Raw genomic sequence first — 22817 nt, 5'->3', positions numbered from 1 at the left:
TGTGTGTGTGTGTGTGTGTGTGTGTGTGTGTGTGTGTGTGTGTGTGTGTGTGTGTGTGTGTGTGTGTGTGTGTGTGTGTGTGTGTGTGTGTGTGTGTGTGTGTGTGTGTGTGTATGTGTGTGTGTGTGTGTGTGTGTGTGTGTGTGTGTGTGTGTGTGTGTGTGTGTGTGTGTGTGTGTGTGTGTGGATGTGTTGAACTATTCTTGTGGGGACCAGAAGTCCCCACAATAATAGTAAACTAACAAACATTTTACCAACTGGGGACATGTTGTTAGTCCCCACAAGGTCAAACGTTATTTCTAGGGGGTTTAGGGGTAAGGTTAGAATTAGTGTTAGGGTTAGAATTACATTAAGGGTTAGGGTTAGGAGCTAGGGTTAGTTTTAGGGTTAGGGTTAGGAGCTATGGTTAGGTTTAGGGTTAAGGTTAGCTTTTTGGGTTACGGTTAGGGTTACGGTTAGGGTTAGAGTTAAGGTTAGGGTTAGGGTTAGGGTTAGGGTTAGGGTTAGGGTTAGGGTTAGAGTTAAGGGTTAGGTTAGGGTTAGGGTTAGGGTTAGAGTTAAGGTTAGGGTTAGGGTTAGGGTTAGGGTTAGGGTTAGGGTTAGAGTTAAGGTTAGGGTTAGGGTTAGGGTTAGGGTTAGGGTTAGGGTTAGAGTTAAGGTTAGGGTTAGGGTTACGCTGTAACAAATCAAAGATGAATGTAAGTTTTGGACAATAGTTATTACACTTTACTACCAGGAATAACTACACAGGGATAAGAACAATGTAATATAATGTAAAGGATTACAGGTATTATTCTAATCAACACATGAACAAAAGGCCTAATGATATGCATGAATGATAAGAGAAAAACCTTCTCCATCATTTGTTCCTTCATGCTTGTTTACAATTCATTTGTTATCATCTTCATGTTGCCATTTCGATCAGCTCCATCAGAAGAGAGGAGCTTGTTGTTTTAATTATCACCAGCTGTCAGGTCTTGATGAAGCGTTAAGAAAACAGAGGGGGTTGGCAGAGTTGTTGTCAGAGTGAGGCTCACCAAGCTGTGATGTACTGTATGTCATTACATGTATATGACATAAAAGATGTGACGCCTCGACAGTCTTTACAGTACATCACAATACATCTGAACCACATCTGTGAAGAAAGTAAACAGATGTTTAAAACCAATGTACAGAGGAAGTACTTTCAAAGAAAATAACACCCTTTCAGCATATGGTAATTAGGCATCTGGCAAAGGCCCTCATTGTGGTCACCTCTTTAAGGAATACCTGGGATAGGATAAAGTAATCCTTCTACCCCCCCTTACCCCACCCCCCAAAAAAACAAATATATATATTGTAAAGTGGTTGTCCCACTGGCTATCATAAGGTGAATGCACCAATCTGTAAGTTGCTCTGGATAAGAGCGTCTGCTAAATGACGAAAATATAAAAATGTAAATGTGGTCCATTTCACTGTAAATAAATAATAGTGTTACTGTGTCAGTGGAGGCTCCTCAGAGGAGGAAGGGCAGGACCATCCACTTCAGTGAATTTCTTGAAAAATAAAAATTGTGAAACATTAAAAAGTTATCCTTTTTAGATAAAACTATACTAAATATGTGACCGACCACATGGATTCGGTCCTATGTAGCAACATTCGAAATTGTGTTTTTTACATTGGATAAAAGTAGAGACTCAGCGCTAGAAAATTGTATATCATACACTACAGTTGAGGAACAATGGGAAAGTAATTCTGCTTTGAAAGTTAACAAACTTGTCACCCCACTTTTGAGAAAATGGCCCTTGAACATTTTGGTACACCTACTGGAGAGCTCTGCTTTGTCTACACCCATTCAGCATCGTTCACAACCTCTTAAGCCTTAGCCCCACCCATCTCTTTAAGGATTCACATGTGAGGCCATGCACTAAAAAACCAAAGATTTCAAGACTAAAGACTGGTTTATACTACGTCTATCGACATGTCTGACATCAGTGACATCACGCAGTGACATCATGAACATTCTATTGTCGTCAGACATCAAACTTGTCGTTGTCGTTATGAAAAAGTATAAACACAAAACGACAGGCTGCATGACATCAGCAGGCTGGTGGTCCAAAATAGCATGACTGGTGTATTTTAACACCAACAAACCCGTCCGTTTCAAAATGAATTTAGGATAAGTCGATCTAGCAAACTAGTCAACTAAAAGCAACTTTCTAAACAATGTTTTGGTTTGTTTCTAGTTTGTTAGCTGGCTAGCTAGCTAACGTTAAATCAGCTGGCTGAAAATAAACTCACAACAAGATCATTATTTACAAGTTAATGGCGAGCTAATTACAGAAAATAGCTTACTGTTGTGAATGTGACAAAATAAAAGCAGGGCACTCTACCGGAGAATTGTAGAACTTGGACACTGTCTTGTTGGCCTAACATTATATCCTAATTTGACTTTGGTGCAGGACATGTTGTTCTTCGCATTACCGTCTGGTAAACACACACTATATCAAATAAAATCAAAATGTATTTGTCACATGCACAGGATACAGAAGGTGTAAACGGTACAGTGAAATGGTTACTTGCATAGTGGAGTCTTTTGTTTAGACATGTAGCTAGCTAGGTAGCTAAACAATTAACCATAATCCCAACTCATAAAGGCATGAATCTGCAAGTAACTAAATTTAACCAACTAGGTTCAATGTTAGCTAGCTAGCTAACATTAGGCTATAACTAGGAATGCAAATCGCTTTCTGATATACAAATAATATAACTACACAGATCATACATTTAACGTTAGCTAGCGAGCCAGCCAGCTAACGTTAGCTAGGGGCCCACCGGTGTAACTGCTAAACTGCTTGCTGCTGACTGTACACTGTACTGCATGATTGTAGCGGGTTTACTAACACGTTAGTTCTAGTAGCTATGTTGACTATGACGTGACAACAATGTAGGCTGTGTGTAGCAGTTAGCTGTTATGATATGAAGGTTTGGCTTGGAAATGTTTTTTCACCTGGTCAAAGACAGCTGATGTGTTATGCACTGAAGTCCACAAGCGAAGGGAATAGGTGAGAGGAGGAGATCGTGTAGATAGATGCGAGAAGGAATTATATATACAACGAGTTGTTTGTATGTGGCTGCTATGAAAGTGAAATGTGTTTGCTTGTGATCAGGGGTGTAGTCATTGCACCGATTCTGTAAAAAAAAAAAGTTACTTAAATGGAAGCAAACGGAATGAAATGGGGATAAACATGACCAATAGAAACTCTCGTTTGCAACTGTTGGACTAATGATTATGCCCTAGATCAGCTAGATGCAGGCAAGAGTATGCAACACGGTATTGAATGTGTTAGTGCCTGTCACCTTGATTACTCAAAATTCTCTCGACCTGTGCACCTACGTTGTAAACTTTCATTCATAGGCTAGGTTGTAGCAACCTCATGATACGTACAGGGAACATTTGAGTACCATGTAGTAGCCTAAACCTATTGATGTTACATTGAGCTGGGTGAATGGAATATGAATGACAGTCATCCAATATGCTGTAATAGAAATAAGGCCTTGTGTATAACAAAATTAAAATCCTCCTCCCTCTTCTTAAACGGCACCGACCGCCACTGCACTGTATTGTATGCTATTCCATGTCTTCCATGAAAAGTTGACTTTGTAGGCCTATTACAGATGTATTGTCCAGTGTAGTGAAGCCAGAGAGGATGAACCCTGATGAGCTGAATGGTAGATTTAATACAGTAATGAGTTTGTACATTAGCAGAGCTCATTCTTCAGGATGCCGGCTCATCAGTGCAATTGAGCTCAATTAAGGTGATCTCTGTAGGGGTATAGCCTCATCCTCATCCTTTCTGTGTTTGACTACAGCCTTTCTGCTCTATCGCCTACTCCAGCTGAGAGGGATGGAGACATGGAAGGATGGATGGATGAGTCTGCACACCTCTTATTCCACTGTGAAGAGCAGCGGGCGGCTGGCGCTGGAGCCTGTCAGGGCATGGGAGGGAGTTTCCCCCTGGACATAGGGCCAAACCTCTCCTAAATAAGGATACACCCCCAAAACACTCCTCTTCCTGTCTGATAAAGAGGAGGTGATGGAAGCATCAGCCGCCGGTGGGGAAAGGAATCAATTCTGCCCGACCTTCCAATTTAATCACCCCTCTCCACTGCCACTCTGCTGCTGAGAGAGACTGAGACCTCTAGCACACTGAGACGATGTGGAGGGGTGAGCTGATGTGGATGTGGAAGGGTGAGGGCCAGGGAGCAATGGGGGGTGGGTGAGGGTGAGGGTGAATGTGGTGACAGAGCTAGAGACAGGACAGGGGTAACTAGTCTTGGATAGCTAAAGAGAGCTGGAGTTAGAGCTGGACTCTGGAAACAGGATAACCAGTGTTGGGGTGGGTGATAGGAGAGGCGGAGCTCTTTGTGGCCACAGGCCTGACTGCCTAGATACACAGAGGCGTGGACGGTGAGAGGATCTACACAGGGCTGAGGCAGGCAGGTTGAGTGGATAATGCTTAAAGGTCAAGACAGTGTGAGATGATGTGCTATATGTGTGTCCTGTGGTGTTGAACACTGCAACTGGACAGGCCTGACACTGGACTGTAATGTGGCCATGTTTCACAGCTCTGTGTCTATTTCACACCTCTGATCTCAAAGCCTCTGTTTGCACTGTAACGGCTCAGACCTGGTGAATGGCCCTCGGAAGAGAAGAAGAAAAAGTTCTACAGATGGTACTGATGCACGTTATTCATGTTCTTGGGCTAGTTCTAAAAGATCCATCTCCAAAGACACAAACATGTTTTGATGCATTATGAATCGATCATCAGCAGAATAATTTCCCTATACAAGTCTGTTTGTTGTCTAGTGGGCGTTTCCACATTCTAATAACTCTTTAACAAATCTAAGAGTGAATTTTCCTCGTCCATCCACCGTGCTAGTATGTATGATTCATGTACAGTATCTACAGTATGTGCATGACATTTATCAATCATATCAAAGAAACCAGGTGAGATCCTTCACTTACACTCACATAATCCCCTCTGCAACTTCCTCATACTGCAGCCTCCAACCAGACTCCAAATATACCTGTTGTGGAGCTGGAGCCTCTCTAGCAGGCAGGCAGGCAGGCAGCAACTACCCTTCACTGAAGGGTATACACTACAGCCTGGGTATACAGGCAGGGTAAATTTAGTCTCTGAACAGCCTGCTGATAAGTAAACTAGCGGCAGGCATCCTGAGAATACGCCTCTCCTCTCCACAACACAGGAACCAGGAGGAGTGTGCCCTTGCAGAAGGTCAATGAGGGAAAGATGTGTGACTGTCTGGGCACTGAGGCTGTGGAGGAGGCTGAACTACCTGAGACCAACAGACAAAACACCTGTTAGAGAATGCCACAGTAGATGGCTCTGAAAGTATTCTACTTTCTAAATGTTTTCTGAAACATCTACTATTACAACATACATACATCAAAATAGTGACATTTAACCATTGTAGTTATATGTCACTTAATCTGGCATTATGTTTATGTCACTACTAATCAGTGGTGTAAAGTAATTAAGTAAAAATACTTCTAAGTACTACTTAAGTCGTTTTTGGGGGTATCTGTACTTTACTTTACTAATCATTTTTTTTGACAACTTTTACTTTTACTTCACTACATTCCTAAAGAAAATAATGTAATTTTTACTCCATACATTTTCCCTGACACCCAAAAGTACTCGTTACATTTTGAATGCTTAGCAGGACAGGAAAATGGTCCAATTCACGCACTTATCAAGAGAACACGTGGTCATCCCTACTGCCTCTGATCTGGTGGACTCACTAAACACAAATGCATCATTTGTAAATGATGTCTGAGTGTTGGAGTGAGCCCATGGATATCTGTAAAAAAAAAAAATACAAGAAAATGGTGCCGTCTGCTTTGCTTAATATAAGGAATTTGAAATTATTTATATTTTTACTTTTACTTTTGATACTTAAGTATATTTTAGCAATTACATTTACTTTTGATACTTAAGTATATTTGGAACCAAATACTTTTAGACTTTTACTCAAGTAATATTTTACTGGGTGACTTTAACTTTTACTTGAGTAACTTTCTATTAAGGTATCTATACTTTTACTCAAGTATCACAATTGGGTACTTTTTACACCACTGCAACTAATAATGACATGATCAAGTTTACAGTAAGTTACACATTTAATTGTATCAGTATATGCAACTACAGATAGGTGTATTGAATGAACAAAAGACTCCTGAGGGGAGAATAACCAGGCAAATAACATGAGGAGGGCAGCAATGCCATCAATGGCCTCAAGAGGCTGCAATCACCATGCATTATACTTCTCAGAGGTCAACGTAGCACTGTGTGATAAAAGAAAGAGGCATTCTACTTCTCAGAGGTCAACGTAGCATCTGTGTGATAAAAGAGAGAGATATGAACAACAACAACTCAGTGTGAGGGTCCTTTAGAGACTGTAGAGTGCTTTAAACAACAGAGTATGAGAGAGAGAGAGAGAGAAGACAGAACTAGCTGCAGAGAGAGAGAGGGGGGAGATAGAGAGACAGAAAGAGAATGTGTTGTGTCAATCTGTAATGATATGACCCAAAGCCAGCCAGGTGGTAATAAAGATAATCTATCTACAACAGAAATGCCTCCCACCTTCCACTTCTCCTCCCTTAAAGCGGCAATCAGCAGTAGAAACAATAACCAAGCCGCCTCCCCACCCCTGGTTCGGTAAAAAGCTGAGGGATGAGGCTGGAGAAATGTAATCCCTCTCAAATTCATAGACAGAGCTGTGGATGCAAGGATTGACCATCCATGATATCAACATTTTTTCATTTAACCATGTTTTGAGACTATAAAGTGTTTGTTTACATTTTCTTTGTTTACAAACATTGAAGTAAAACAAGCTTATATTTTAGGTTCTGATGCGGTACGACAGTTGAACTAAGCTCATGAGACATTTATAAGTTATATTCTTCAAGAATCACTGGGTACATATCATTACTTTATAAGTCCAAACATTGATGTAGCAACTGCTGATTGTCCCTTTAATTTATCCGCCAGGTGCTATGAGTGATTTTGTCTGGGCTTTCTTTTATATGAAACATCGACCCCTATTAGCGCTCAATAATAATTTGCTGCAGCCCAGGACACAATGATTTCCCTTGACGCATAAAACCACAATAATGTCAACTCAGTTTCAGAAGTAATATTGCCATCATTGAGTCTCCCTGGCCAGATGAAAATAGCTCAGCAGGACTTGGTTCACTCTCATAAGGGGGAAGGAGGGAGCACAAAGCATTTGTACCTTTCAAAAGTTGCACAAAAAAAAGAAATCACATTTCTGCAGAGCTAGAAATCCCCATCTAAGTAAAAAAAATCTGAAGTGAAAATGGGTTGTATCATGCGTCCCTCTATTGCCGAAAGAGACATCCTGGTAATCAGACTCTGTGTCTTGTAGAGTGAGCAGGAAGAATATGCCATGTCCTTAACATCATCTGATGCCTCAATCATAGAGGGCATTTCAGAGGCGTGATGTTTGATGGTACATTTACATCACAATGAATCCATCCAAGACAAAGATGAAACATCAGCATTTCAGTATGGTTACAGCTTCCTTTGTACATGCTGTCTCTGTAGTACTGTGTGGCTGGTTGATTTATTCTGGCTGATTTATTGTGGTTGATTTATTTTAAATTCAAAGTAAGCAATCCTATTGATGCTTATATAGTCTTATTATCATTATCATCTGAGCTAAAGACTACTATGAACTCAAGATTACCCCTTGCAACAGAAACGGAGAGAGAGAGATTTAGGTGTTTTATCTCTGGTGTTTGATGATATAATAAGAGGGCCCTCAGTGGCCCTGGACATGGTGTGAAATCACAGTGGTGCTCCAAATTGAGTTCACACATCATGTCCCACGCTCATACTGGGTAATTACCAAGCAAACTTTGTATGGGGTGAGGAAAGAACAAAATGAAAATTACATGTCACAGACAGAGGCAAAGTGGAGCTTATTAAAGAGGGGTACAGAGTTAGTTATTTCTTCAGGCCTATTCAGAGGTCCATTAACTGTGTCTCCTCTGGTAATCAGATGATAGACTCACTGAAGACTGTTGGAACAGGAGGGAGAGAAGAGACCATTCTAGAACAGACTATTCTGTTACTTGACAATGGACTTCTCTGAAAAAAAAACCCACAAGAAACAATGATACATTTCACATAAGATGTCAGCATTCAGAAGTTGTTATCTGTTGATAATAACTTTGTGTATTTTATTCAGTGGGGGGCACAGACAGGGGCACAGACAGGGGCACAGACAGTGGCACAGACAGCCATGTAAACGCCACACCACTCCACTTTCCTTTCTCCTCCTGTAGCCACATTTCTTCATTAATTATTAGAGCACAGTACGATGCTCCGATGCTCCACACTCAAAATGGGCAAATTTTGTCAAACCCCACGGACAAGCCTCAAATTAGTGATTGTGAACTTCTTAATTAGATTCCCTGATTTGGAGAGTTTTAATAAGACTCACGTTCTATAAATCTCAGAGATGCTGCTGGTGGTTCACAAAGTAGAACAGTATCTCTACTGCTAATTACCAATGACCACAATTAGCCTTGCTTAGATTATTGCCCTACCCAATTACACAATCTTCTTGATAAAGTCTTGCCTACAGTGGCTTGCGAAAGTATTCACCGCACTTGGCATTTTTCCTATTTTGTTGCCTTACAACCTGGAATTAAAATGGATTTCGGGGGGGTTGTATCATTTGATTTACAAATCATGCCTACCACTTTGAAGATGCAAGATATGTTTTATTGTGAAACAAACAAGAAATAAGACAATAAAACAGAAAACTTGAGCGTGCATAACTATCAAACCCCCCCCAAAGTCAATACTTTGTAGAGCCACCTTTTGCAGCAAGTCTCTTGGGGAATGTCTCTACAAGCTTGGAACATCTAGCCACTGGGATATTTGCCCATTCTTCAAGGCAAAACTGCTCCAGCTCCTTCAAGTTGGATGGGTTCCGCTGGTGTACAGCAATCTTTAAGACATACCACAGATTCTCAATTGGATTGAGGTCTGGGCTTTGACTAGGCCATTCCAAGACATTTCAATGTTTCCCCTTAAACCACCTGAGTGTTGCTTTAGCAATATGCTTGGGGTCATTGTCCTGCTGAAAGGTGAACCTCCGTCCCAGTCTCAAATCTCTGGAAGACTGAAACAGGTTTCCCTCAAGAATTTCCCTGTATTTAGCGCCATCCATCATTCCTTCAATTCTGACCAGTTTCCCAGTCCCTGCCGATGAAAAACATCCTGTCACGATCGTCTTGTAGCGAAGTAGACCAAGGCGCAGCGTGTGAAACAAACATTACTTTATTTAATTAAAGTAACAAACAAAACACGATTCGTGAAGTCCACGGTTAAACATACCGACACGGAACAAAAACCCACCAACACAAAGTGAAACACAGACAGTTAAATATGGCTCCCAATCAGAGACAACCAGCCGACAGCTGACACTCGTTGCCTCTGATTGGGAGTCACACAGGCAAACATAGAAATAACCAACCTAGAACACCCAAACAAAGAAACAGAACACATAGAATGAACACACCCTGGCTCAACATATAGAGTCCCAGAGCCAGGGTGTGACACATCCCCACCCAACCCTGATCTGTACTTCTCCACAACTTTGTCCCTGACCTGTTTGGAGAGCTCCTTGGTCTTCATGGTGCCGTTTGCTTGGTGGTGCCCCTTGCTTAGTGGTGTTGTAGACTCTGGGGCCTTTCAGAACAGGTGTATATATACTGAGATCATGTGAAAGATCATGTGACACTTAGATTGCACATAGGTGGACTTTATTTAACCAATTATGTGACTTCTGAAGGTAATTGGTTGCACCAGATCTTATTTAGGGGCTTCATGCATAGCAAAGGGGGTGAATACATATGCATGCACCACTTTTCTGTAATTTATTTTTTAGAAACATTTTAACAAGTTATTTTATTCATTTCACTTCACCAATTTGGATTATTTTGTGTATGTCCATTACATGAAATCCAAATAGAAATCCATTTAAATTACAGGTTGTAATGCAACAAAATAGGAAAAATGCCAAGGGGATTGAATACTTTTGCAAGGCACTGTATGTTAAAGCATTAAATTGGTCATAATCATCCATTGCAACTGCAGCTGAGCTATGCCAAATAAAGTTGTTTGTTCTCTTTGTAGCTAAAAAATATTCATGTTGTTGTTCAAGCTACTCACTGGCATCACCATGAAGTGGTTATAATTTGAACAAATTTATCAGGGACTGCCATTTCCCTGGGTCAATTGTCTGATGACACAGTGATCTTTTGTGGGCTAGTGATTGCCTTGTCAGTTTCTCTAGCACCAAGAGAAGGAGTGGAGCTGGCTGCACTACAGAAAGCTTCACATCCTCCTCAACCGATGAAGCAACTGCCTCGACTACATTTATCAACATACCATCTTACAATGAGATCTTAGTCTTCTTTGAGTTTATCTACTTTGTCAGTGTACGTAAAATTGTGTATCTATTGTGCCTCACTATGTTTAATTTCCTAAAAGGATAAAAGATCCAAGTTTAATTTGACCACATCACAAAATGTTCTCTTTCTTGATGTTAAAGTACTTTTAGGTCACGTTTGGCTCTTTCAGTGAATCTGCTCTAATCTTTATCTTTAGCCACCATGCCAGTTAAACTAGCTAACAAAATGAGTTTTCAGATTGTACCCCATTATGACAGACTCAAATTCTGTCCAAGTAGCTCCGCTCTTCTTTTCGCTCTGATACATTCCAAAAGTACTCCCACATTCCGATAGTACTCCCACATTCCGATAGTACTCCCACATTGAGAGGTTGGGAGTGAAAGACTTGAGAAGCTTGAAGCCTTTATTAATGCTTGGGGCACCTAAACTGTATTACCTTCCTGGATCAAACAAAACCCTATTGAGGTATCAGGTGTCAGAGGCAGGTCTGGCCCAGTAATGACCTAACCATGTCTGATCAGAGACTCAAACCAAGTTATAACAAAGACCCTGCATCTCATATTGCCCTGTCATGTCAGCATCACACTCAGGAAAATAAGAGGACAGTCTGTACTATAACACAACTGTAGTATGACTGGAGAAGATCTGTAGTAACAACTAACCCTAATCAGCAACAAGAACTAATCATTGCTGCGCTGAGTGGTTCCCTCAAATATTAAACTAACCCAAGATAGACCACAGCCTGTCGTTTCCAATGGGAGCAAATTAATCATAGTGGACAGAACAAGCAAGGAGGTAGGCAGAGCCAAGCACGCGCTAGTGAGAGCCTATTGGCGCATTCTACCATGAATTTGTATATTTTCGTTAGGGAATGCATTCTCTCTGAAGTGCTTGTGTGCAATAACTCAATTCGCCCTTGCACTCCTTCTAAACAACAACATTTTTAGAAACTTCGGCAAAGAGTAAAGTCTACAAAACCTAGTCCACTCTGTTCATAACAGATTTTACTTTCGGAAACAGAAAACTGTATTGAGATCAAATGTTTCATCTCCCGGCCACTGGGCTTCTTCTCACCACCATATTTGGTAGTGAGTCACCAACCGGATGCTTCACATTTATACATCTGGTGAAATATCTGTCTCACCTGTGGTTACCTACTTTCCCTCTCCTTCTCTCTCTCATGCACACACGCATGCATGCAGGCATGCACATACACACACACACACACACACACACACACACACACACACACACACACACACACACACACACACACACACACACACACACACACACACACACACACACACACACACACACACACACACACACACACACACATATACACATACACACACACACACACACACACACACACACACACACACAAACACACACAGGAGATGAAATCAGAAAGACAACAAAATAGCGATTGTAAAGGGGGGAAAAGAGTTTTGTCATCAATGCAAAAACTAATTATCCTGCCATTGTTGTCCCTCCACCAGTAGACGATGTGGTTCTGCATGATTGGCGTTAGGGGTAATGATGGCATTTATCAATGATACATCCAATCTAATGGCTGATGTAGCTATTGTGTCCTGATTATTATAGCATTTATAGATGATGAACCCTCTTAATCATGATTGCGATCAGACTCATGATGTGCCATTAAACCCCTACAACTCATCCAGAATGCCGCAGCCCGTCTGGTGTTCAACCTTCCCAAGTTCTCTCACGTCACCCCCCTCCTCCGCACACTCCACTGGCTTCCAGTTGAAGCTCGCATCCGCTACAAGACCATGGTGCTTGCCTATGGAGCAGTGAGGGGAACGGCACCTCTGTACCTTCAGGCTCTGATCAGTCCCTACACCCAAACGAGGGCATTGCGTTCATCCACCTCCGGCCTGCTGGCTCCCCTTCCTCTGCGGAAGCATAGCTCCCGCTCAGCCCAGTCAAAACTGTTCGCTGCTCTGGCACCCCAATGGTGGAACAAGCTCCCTCACGACGCCAGGACAGCGGAGTCACTCACCACCTTCCGGAGACATTTGAAACCCCACCTCTTTAAGGAATACCTGGGATAGGATAAAGTAATCCTTCTAACCCCCCCCCCCCAAATTGTAAAGTGGTTATCCCACTGGCTATAGGGTGAACGCACCAATTTGTGAGTCGCTCTGGCTAAGAGCGTCTGCTAAATGACGTTAATGTGCCCTTGAGCAAGGCACTTAACCCTAATTGCTCCTGTAAGTCGCTCTGGATAAGAGCGTCTGCTAAATGACTAAAATGTAAATGTAAAATGTGTAGCTAAAGAAACCAGAAGACCCACAACGACGGATGGTTTACTCATTCATATAAATTGCAGGCTCGAAAGTTTTTGCCAGCGATGGTTAAGGTGGTAAATGTCTGGAGCCAGGTTTCCATCCAATTGGCGACAGATTTTCATGCAAATATTCTACAATCTGCATAAAAACAATATGCGCATTTTCCCACCAGAGATGTGTTTCCATCAAATTGACTTGTTTGGAATAAAAGGTTGTGCGTGATGACTTAGTGCACATAAAAATACATTTTGCGGTTAAATTCCCATGTACCTACTAAAAAATAGTAGTTAAACGGGTTTCCATCTCTACTGATGGTTTTATCACAAAAATAATTGTGTTATATAGCGAATGTGCCCACTCTGGTATTGGCACGTGCGCTCCAGCCAACAGCTCGCAGATACAGTGCGAGTATAGCCTACATTATGATATTATTATGGACAAAAGAGCGAGATTATTTTTATTTGTCAAATGGCAGCCAAGCATCGATGATCAATAAGACCCTTGATATTTATAGTCCCCGAGTGGCACAGTGGTCTAAGGCACTGCATCGCAGTGCTAGCTGTGCCACTAGAGATCCTGGTTTGAATCCAGGCTCTGTCGTAGCCGGCCGCGACCGGGAGACCCATGGGGCGGCGCACAATTCATCCAGTATGAAAAAATTAAAATAATGTATGCACTCACTAACTGTAAGTCGCTCTGGATAAGATGTCTGCTAAATGATGAAAATGTAACATTTATTGGAAAGGAGCATCAAGCTCATCATCTTGCACTTTCACCACTCTGTGCAGTCCATTATAACATATTTAATCTTTATCCTAACAAACTGCATGCTTTCCCAACGAGTCGTAGTGGGAGGACCACGCAACATGTCATTGCGTGACTCCGTACTTCAATATGATGGTTATTATATCAATATTTGCGCATAAAAGCGTTTCCACCAACATTTCTCGCATAATACATTTTACAGAAACAAAAGGATCCCACCTTGTCTAGCGTATTTTGTTTTGTCGTTTTGTTGTTTTGTCGACATTTGGAAAGTTTACCAACACATTTGCATAAAAAGGTTGGATGGAAACCTGGTTTCTGTTAGAAAAAATGGTATGGCTTTTCAAAATATGGCCCTTAGAGATAATTTGCTTCTAGCACTTTCCATATGTTCTAAGATTACCTGCAACCTGTCATTCTGTCTGATCTACTGTTTATTAACAATTATTAAAACTATTACAGTAGCTATCAATATTCCCTCTAAGCTGTGCGCGCGGGCGTACAGCTCCCTGGGACTGCCGTGCTAAAGCACAAGATTGAACATAACTCAACTTTCTAGAGTTTTCCCCCTTAGTTAACACTATCAACGTTTCCCTTTACTGTGGGAATTATGATCGAATCAATGCAATATTAGCCACTTTCAATGCAACATACCAAAACAAAACTAACTATGCAAGACTTAGTATGCAAAACTAACTATGCAAGACATTTTGTTGTAGGCAGAACGCATCGGAGTAGGATTCTATTGCATAGACATGCATGACTCAGCCCGTACTCTACACAGACCGGTGCGGCATAACCAATCAGAGCTGCAGTAGGCCTATATGCAAATAGACCATTGCCATATATGGATATGTGCAATTCACTTTGAACTGGACTGTGTTTACAGCATGAGCGGTCATGAGCAGATGCGCTTGGTTTGAGATCAAAGCAACTTGCTGCATGTAGCCACGTGCACATTTGTTCATATCCTTTGCTATTTAGTGAGTTATTAGCCCAGTTATAGATAATTTGTAGTCAGCAATGGGGGAGTGATTGCTTCCTACAAGAGCACAAAACGTGTACATTTCTAGATATCTTTGAAAAGTCGGTTAAATAGCTTTTTTTTGTCTTAAATGGGCAGAGGGTAGCATAATTTGTCTGATTCTCTGTAATAATGGTATGGGAATAATAATGCATTTTATTTTGTAAAGTGGTTTCTTGCATCAAACAACACAACAACATTTTCAGTCACCTCCTTGTCTGAAAGACAAGTGAATAAACAGGTTAATGTCAAGGTCTGCATGTTTTTTTCAAAGGTCGCATGGAATCAATGTAGGCCTACATTGAACACCACACATTGGCAGCTACTGTAGTCTGAATTATAAAATTTTATGGGAGGATGTTTTTGATGGTAGGCTACTCTAGAAGGCATACATTATGATCAAATAGCCACAGTAGCCTACTTGACCACTGTTAAAACTGTAACTTGAAAACATTTGAGGGAACATTAGTAGCTATATAATTTTAAACATTCTGCTCCCCCGTGCTCTCGTGATGGCATGGGAATGTCTTGTAAATATGACTGCAGAGAGAGTGGGAGGGCTGGGCTGTGCCCTACAGGTACAGATGTAGGATCTTAATTTGAGCCAGTTTGCTACAGCAGGAAAACAATCCTGCAGCAGCAGAACATTTGAATTATTATGTGGATTATAATTAATGGACATGTTTCTAGGGGTTGATACATTTTTCGTAAGGGAAAATCAAGTCTGAAATTTCAGAGTGGAAATTACAAACTTCAGAAGCCTTTTAAAACCTAAAATACACTACAGGTTTGCAGGAAAGTTCTCCTGCAACAGGGTGATCAAATTAAGATCCTACATTTGTAATGTCTTGTGAATGGGTGAGCTGGTTTCCACAGGTAAGACTGTGTACATAGTACAGCTGCAGCAACATGCCCTGTCCTGTTTGCATTCCATGCAACAACCCTCTCTCTGCAGCACTGGCGCTGGAAAATTCCAACGTGAGTCAAGATGGGAAGATGGGGGAGGTATAGAAAAGAGAAACATCCCACTAGGGCACAGACGTCAATTCAACGTCTATTCCACATTGGTTCCATGTCATTTCATTGAAATAACGTTGAAACATTGTTGATTCAACCAGTGTGTGCCCAGTGGGATGAATTGCTCAAGTCTTTGACTATGTTTGAAAGGTGAGACTTCGTATAGTACATGTATAGCACAGGAGGCTGCTGAGGGGAGGACAGCTCATAATAATGGCTGGAATGGAGTGAATGGAATGATATCAAACACGGAAACCATTCCATTAATTCCGTTCCAGCCATTACTAAGAGCCTGTCCTCCCCAATTAAGGTACCACCAGCCGTCTGTATAGTATAGTATAGCATAGTATGGTATTCAATAATACACAGTGGAAGAGACATTATGCACTATGCCATCTATACATCAATGAATTAGAGTCAAAATTATCAATAGGCCTGTCAACTAGATATCACCCTGTATGACACACAGTACCCATACAATGTTGATGAGTCGATGACTCAATGCCATTAAGCCATTAATACGTCACCACAGCTTTGCGCCTGGAAAAATATTAATTTATCAATACTTCAATAACACTGAATAGGCTACTGTATATTATTCCACAATATGAATCATGCAATGGGCCATAAAATAATGCAATTGCTACGGGCCAAATCCATACAAAAAAATTTAAACGTCATAAATCTGTATATCTTTGGCTTGATCATGAAATAGTCATTTACTCCAGGGCTCCCCACCATCACTCCAGCAAAAACAGGGAAAGAGAATGAAAATATATTGTAGATTAGACAGGAGTGCATTCAAAATAATGCACTCACTATTTTTGTAAAGCCCAGTGTCTCCTCTTCCTTTTGTTTCTCAAAAAGTGGGCAGCTCATTATTCATTCAAATACGCTGAATCCAGAAAATAGCCAATACCAGATTACATACTGTAATTCTAATGCCGATGAGTTCCTGGTATATCTCGGGAGACATTACTTTATTTGAAATACTTCCCACTTTTTATTAAAGGGGGGTACATACACAGCCATGAGCAATTTTGACAGAGTTTCTGACTATTTGTGTTCTTCCAATTACTAAAGAACACCTTTGACTAGAAACACAGTGCATGCCTCCCTATTTGAACATCGCTCTCCTGTCTAAACCCTGTCTAACAAGGGGGATATATTATATCAGACATACCATAACAGTCCATAAAGTATCGTAGCAGTGTCCTTTGTTGTTTGATCTGGGATCATCTCCTCTTAGACACTCCTGCCAGTGAAAAAGTAGTCCCGTCACCAATGTGCTTCTGCTAGCTCAGATAATCCCATAACTCTGTCTATAGCTGAAGTCTATACTGCTAAAGTCTCTCGTTTAAGGGCACTCGGCTGCCCTCAACAACATACTATTTTCCGCATGAAAGTAGAAAAGGAATCTATCAGCATGTGTGAATTGTGATGATATACAGTTGAAGTCGGAAGTTTACATACACTTAGGTTGGAGTCATTAAAACTCGTTTTTCAACCACTCCACAAATGTGTTGTTAACAAACTATAGTTTTGGCAAGTCGGTTAGGACATCTACTTTGTGCATTATACAAGTAATTTTTCCAACAATTGTTTACAGACAGATTATTTCACTTATAATTAACTGTATCACAATTCCAGTGGGTCAGAAGTTTACATACACTAAGTTGACTGTGCCTTTAAACAGCTTGGAAAATTCCAGAAAATGATGTCATGGCTTTAGAAGCTTCTGATAGGCTAATTGACATCATTTGAGTCAATTGGAGGTGTACCTGTGGATGTATTTCAAGCCCTACCTGCATACTCAGTGCCTCTTTGCTTGACATCATGGGAAAATCAAAAGAAATCACCCAAGACCTCAGAAAAATATTGTTGACCTCCACAAGTCTGGTTCATCCTTGGGAGCAATTTCCAAACGCCTGAAGGTACCACGTTCATCTGTACAAACAATAATACACAAGTATAAACACCATGGGACCACGCAGCCGTCATACCGCTCAGGAAGGAGACACGTTCTGTCTCCTAAAGATGAACGTACATTGGTGCGAAAAGTGCAAATCAATCCCAGAACAACAGCAAAGGACCGTGTGAAGATAATGGAGGAAACAGGTACAAAAGCATCTATATCCACAGTAAAACGAGTCCTATATCGACACAACGTAAAAGGCCGCTCAGCAAGGAAGAAGCCACTGATCCAAAACCGCCATAAAAAAGCCAGACTACGGTTTGCAACTGCACATGGGGACAAAGATCTTAGTTTTTAGAGAAATGTCCTTTGGTCTGATGAAACAAAAATAAAACTGTTTGGCCATAATGACCATCGTTATGTTTGGAGGCAAAAGGGGGTCGCTTGCAAGCTGAAGAACACCATCCCAACCGTGAAGCACGGGGGTGGCAGCATCATGATGTGGGGGTGCTTTGCTGCAGGAGGGACTGGTGCACTTCACAAAATAGGTGGCATCATGAGGAAGGAAAATTATGTGGATATATTGAAGCAACATCTCAAGACATCAGTCAAGAAGTTAAAGCTTGGACGGAAATGGGTCTTCCAAATGGACAATGACCCCAAGCATACTTCCAAAGTTGTGGCAAAAAGGCTTAAGGACAACAAAGTCAAGGTATTGGTGTGACCATCTCAAAGCCCTGGCCTCAATCCTATAGAAAATGTGTGGGCAGAACTGAAAAAGCGTGTGCGAGCAAGGAGGCCTACAAACCTGACTCAGTTACACCAGCTCTGTCGGGAGGAATGGCCCAAAATTCACCCAACTTATTGTGGGAAGCTTGTGGAAGGCTACCAGAAACGTTTGACCCAAGTTAAACAATTTAAAGGCAATGCTACTAAATACTAATTGAGTGTATGTAAACTTCTGACCCACTGGGAATGTGATGAAAGAAAGAAAAGCTGAGATAAATAATTATTTCTACTATTATTCTGACATTTCACATTCTTAAAATAAAGTGGTGATCCTAACTGACCTAAGACAGGGAATTTTTACTAGGATTAAATGTCAGGAAATGTGAAAAACTGAGTTTAAATGTATTTGGCTAAGGTGTATGTAAACTTCCGACTTCAGCTGTATTGTCAGTGGTGTATTACTCCCTCTCAGGAAAATCTCTATGGGAAATATAGGTGTGCCATTATTCTTCACCATCTGTGTCCTGTGGAGGGAATAAAGGCCCCAAATGGATGGCCCCATTGTTCCCAGACCACATTTTAACAGCACAGTCTGCGATATTTCACTGCTGTTCAATGGTCATGACAAACAGAGTGGCAGGGTCAGTCTGTTGAAATGGCAGACTGTGGCTTTGACGCTGGCCAGATCCATCAGTGTCCACACAGCTGAATGAGTGACAGGAGGGGAGGAGAGGGCCGGGCAGGGTGGAGAGGCGCAGTCAGTACTCCAAGTGAGTTCTCTCTCTCTATCTCTTTCTTTCTCTCTCTTGCACTTTCTCTCTCCTCCAGCAATTCAATCTGATATTAATCAATGCACAGGAGGAGAAATGATAGCTTTCTCATATTGCTAGCGCCCCTCACACACACATTATTGAACGTTTTTCCTCTATGAGCTCTTTTAATAACAAGGCCAATTTCATTTTCAGTTGATGCCGCCATCCATCTACACAACGTTTACACCTCCAAAAGAGGCAATTGAGTTCTATGTTTTACTGATGCAGCCATCGATGTTCGTGCCAAGTGGGTGTGTGATTAATTTATTCTTCTTTGACAGAATCTGTGAAGCTTACATAAATATAGCCTACGTGCCATGATCCATGTTGCATTTGGAACAGTAATAGAATGACATGTATTATTGTGTCCAAAAATGAAATTAGTGGGTTTGAGTTTCCCACCAGAATTACGTTGTCACTTATGTTCTTACACCGAGAGCCGTATTGAAAAGTAACACGTACAGAAACATCAGAAACAAACATATAACCCTAATACTACATCAAATAATAAGTGTGGTATCTGAAAATGTGACAAATATTAGAATAGAATGCTTTGCAAAAACAGGAGATTGGAGATGAAGATACTAAACTGCATTTTGGTCTTGAGACACACAACTTGGCACTAGCTCCTATCCACAACCTGGCACTAGCTCCTATCCACAACCTGGCACTAGCTCCTATCCACAACCTGGCACTAGCTCCTATCCACAACCTGGCACTAGCTCCTATCCACAACCTGGCACTAGCTCCTATCCACAACCAGGCACTAGCTCCTATCCACAACCTGGCACTAGCTCCTATCCACAACCTGGCACTAGCTCCTATCCACAACCTGGCACTAGCTCCTATCCACAACCTGGCACTAGCTCCTATCCACAACCTGGCACTAGCTCCTATCCACAACCAGGCACTAGCTCCTATCCACAACCTGGCACTAGCTCCTATCCACAACCTGGCACTAGCTCCTATCCACAACCTGGCACTAGCTCCTATCCACAACCTGGCACTAGCTCCTATCCACAACCTGGCACTAGCTCCTATCCTTCAAGCAGACACCATTTTCTCTCCCAAGTATGGTCAAATGCCAGAACAGGCTTTTTGTTCTGGCAATGACACCTTACCCTGCCTCCTGTAAGGTTACAGGACTTGTCTCGTGTTTTTTTAATCATCAAATCTGATAGGTACAGACCAGACCAACTGTCAACTTTTCAACTAACATACTAAAGTAGCCTTCCATTTACATACGTAATTTTTGTTTAGAGTATGAACAGTGTTGTTCTATGTATGATGCAGGGTACCTTCTCTGTCTTGTAATGACAGCATGGGTGGCAGAACTCCTTCTATAGTTCCTTACTCACCATGAGAGTTCATTTGCCCACATAGTTGTGATAAGCAGTGAAAAGCGAGACAGGCAGCGCTCACAGACACCCCTTTCTCACCTTTCTATAGCTTGTTTTGTCTCCGGATTACCTCCTGACTGCAGAGGCACAGGAATCTAAATTGGCTCTCAGTTAACCTTTCAGTCATGGCACAGTGATTTCCTTTAAATCTAGACATGCTTTGTGCTGCTGGGGCTTGGTGTTCAGTCCCCTGCTCTATTAGGAGGTCTTATGGAGTGCTTTCTACGACTATTAACAATAGAAAGAGTTATTTGAATCGGTAATGCATGTTGTAAATAGTTAATTAAAAACACACCAATATATTTCAGTAAACAGACTTTTCAGAAGTGTGGCATTCCATCTCAAAGCTGCTCTGTGCTTTAACAGGTTTCTCATTGTTCTGGATCTAATCAAAGGATTGCTTTCTGGACCTTGGGGAGATGTGGAGAGGTGGAGAGGATGAAAGATGCTGAGGTGGATAGGCTTTGACCTGTGTCATAAGAGGAGAGAGGTTTTGACCTGTGTCAATAGAGGAGGGAGGTTTTGACCTGTGTTGAGTTCACAGTGTCACTGTCCTTTTTCAGGAGCACAAAGAACATCTCAAAGCACGCCTGAACTAATCAGCACCTCATAGCCAATTGGAATGTCCTCCTCTGTCAGTCTCTATAGAAACAGAACAGTGACGATGGCTGGGTAAAACAGCAGGTATTCTGAACACAGTACAAGCCCAGACTCATACAGTCACAGAGGCCAGGGCTCACTGGGATGAGAGGGGGAGGACTGGAGTGCTTAGCAATGTGCTCAGGTGCTGTGCAGAAACACGTAGAGCTATAAGCTCTTTCACAAATATAGGATAACTACTAATCTATGCACACATATTCACACAGTAGCCTTATTTCTGTCATATAGACCCACCTACTGTGTACACAACAAATTACAGTGGACTGGAAGCTAACTTTATGAAACAAAGAATGAGTAGAGTTCAAGTATTCAACAGAGATCAATTAGCTCATATGTTGTCATGTGTTTTCTCTTCTCTACATATTCGTAAGCTAAATGTGTCTTCAACTATGATTGCACTGACTGGTAGCTTCCATATAATCAGTAATTTAACATGATCTTTATGGTAGCTTCACTAATATTCTGATATCCTGTTAGCTTCCATATAATTAGTAATTTAATAGGATCTCTTTGGTAGCTTCACTTATATTCTGATATCCTGTTAGCTTCCATATAATTAGTAATTTAATAGGATCTCATTGGTAGCTTCACTAATATTCTGATATCCTGTTAGCTTCCATATCATTAGTAATTTAATAGGATCTCTTTGAAGCTTCACTAATATTCTAATATCCTGTAGCTTCCATATAATTAGTAATTTAATAGGATCTTTATGGTAGCTTCACTAATATTCTGATATCCTGGTAGCTTCCATATCATTTGTAATTTAATAGGATCTATTTGGTAGTTTCACTAACTCTGATATCCTGGTAGCTTCCATAGAATTAGTAATGTAATAGGATCTCTTTGGTAGCTTCACAAAAATGCTGATATCCTGGTAGCTTCCATATAATTAGTAATTTAATAGGATTTCTATGGTAGCTTCACTAATATTGTGATTAGGCCCAGAGTACCTGAGGGATCTGCTGTGATGCTATTCGTCCTCTGTTATTACTGAGTAGACAGTAAATAAACACAGGTTTCTAACAGCCCCGCTGCCAGAAAACCCAATATGAGACTCACCAGACAGACACTCTATGAGAATCATGTTGGGATAAAAGTTGTATATCTTTTAGGATTCCATTCATGTGCTATTTTGAAAGTTTCTCAAAACAGGGCATCAATGTCTATCTTGGTAACTACTCAAATCAAATCACAATTTATTTGTCACATGCTTCGTAAAAAACATTTGTAGACTAACAATGAAATACTTACTTACCAATAATGCAGAGAGAGAAAAAAATGAAATAGTAAAAAACTGAAAAATATTAACATGGGGAATGAATAGAAATATAATAACACAAGGAATAAATACACATTGAGTAACGATAACTTGGTTATGTACATGGGGTAACAGTACCGAGTCGATGTGCAGGGGTACGAGGTAATTGAGGTAGATACAGTGCATTCGGAAAGTATTCAGACCCGTTGACTTTTTCCACATTTTGTTACGTTACAGCCTTACTCTAAAATAAATTACATTCTTTGTTCCCTCATCAAGCTACACACAATACCCCATAATGACAAAGCGAAGACAGGTTTTTTGAAGTTTTTGCAATTTTATACAAAATAAAAAACAGAAATACCTTATTTAAATAAGTATTCAGGCCCTTCGCTATGAGACT

This window comes from Coregonus clupeaformis, chromosome 24, assembly GCF_020615455.1.
Source record: "Coregonus clupeaformis isolate EN_2021a chromosome 24, ASM2061545v1, whole genome shotgun sequence".
NCBI lineage: Eukaryota > Metazoa > Chordata > Actinopteri > Salmoniformes > Salmonidae > Coregonus > Coregonus clupeaformis.
The sequence above is the reverse complement of the archived record's forward strand: the minus strand, read 5'-3'. Positions refer to the sequence as shown.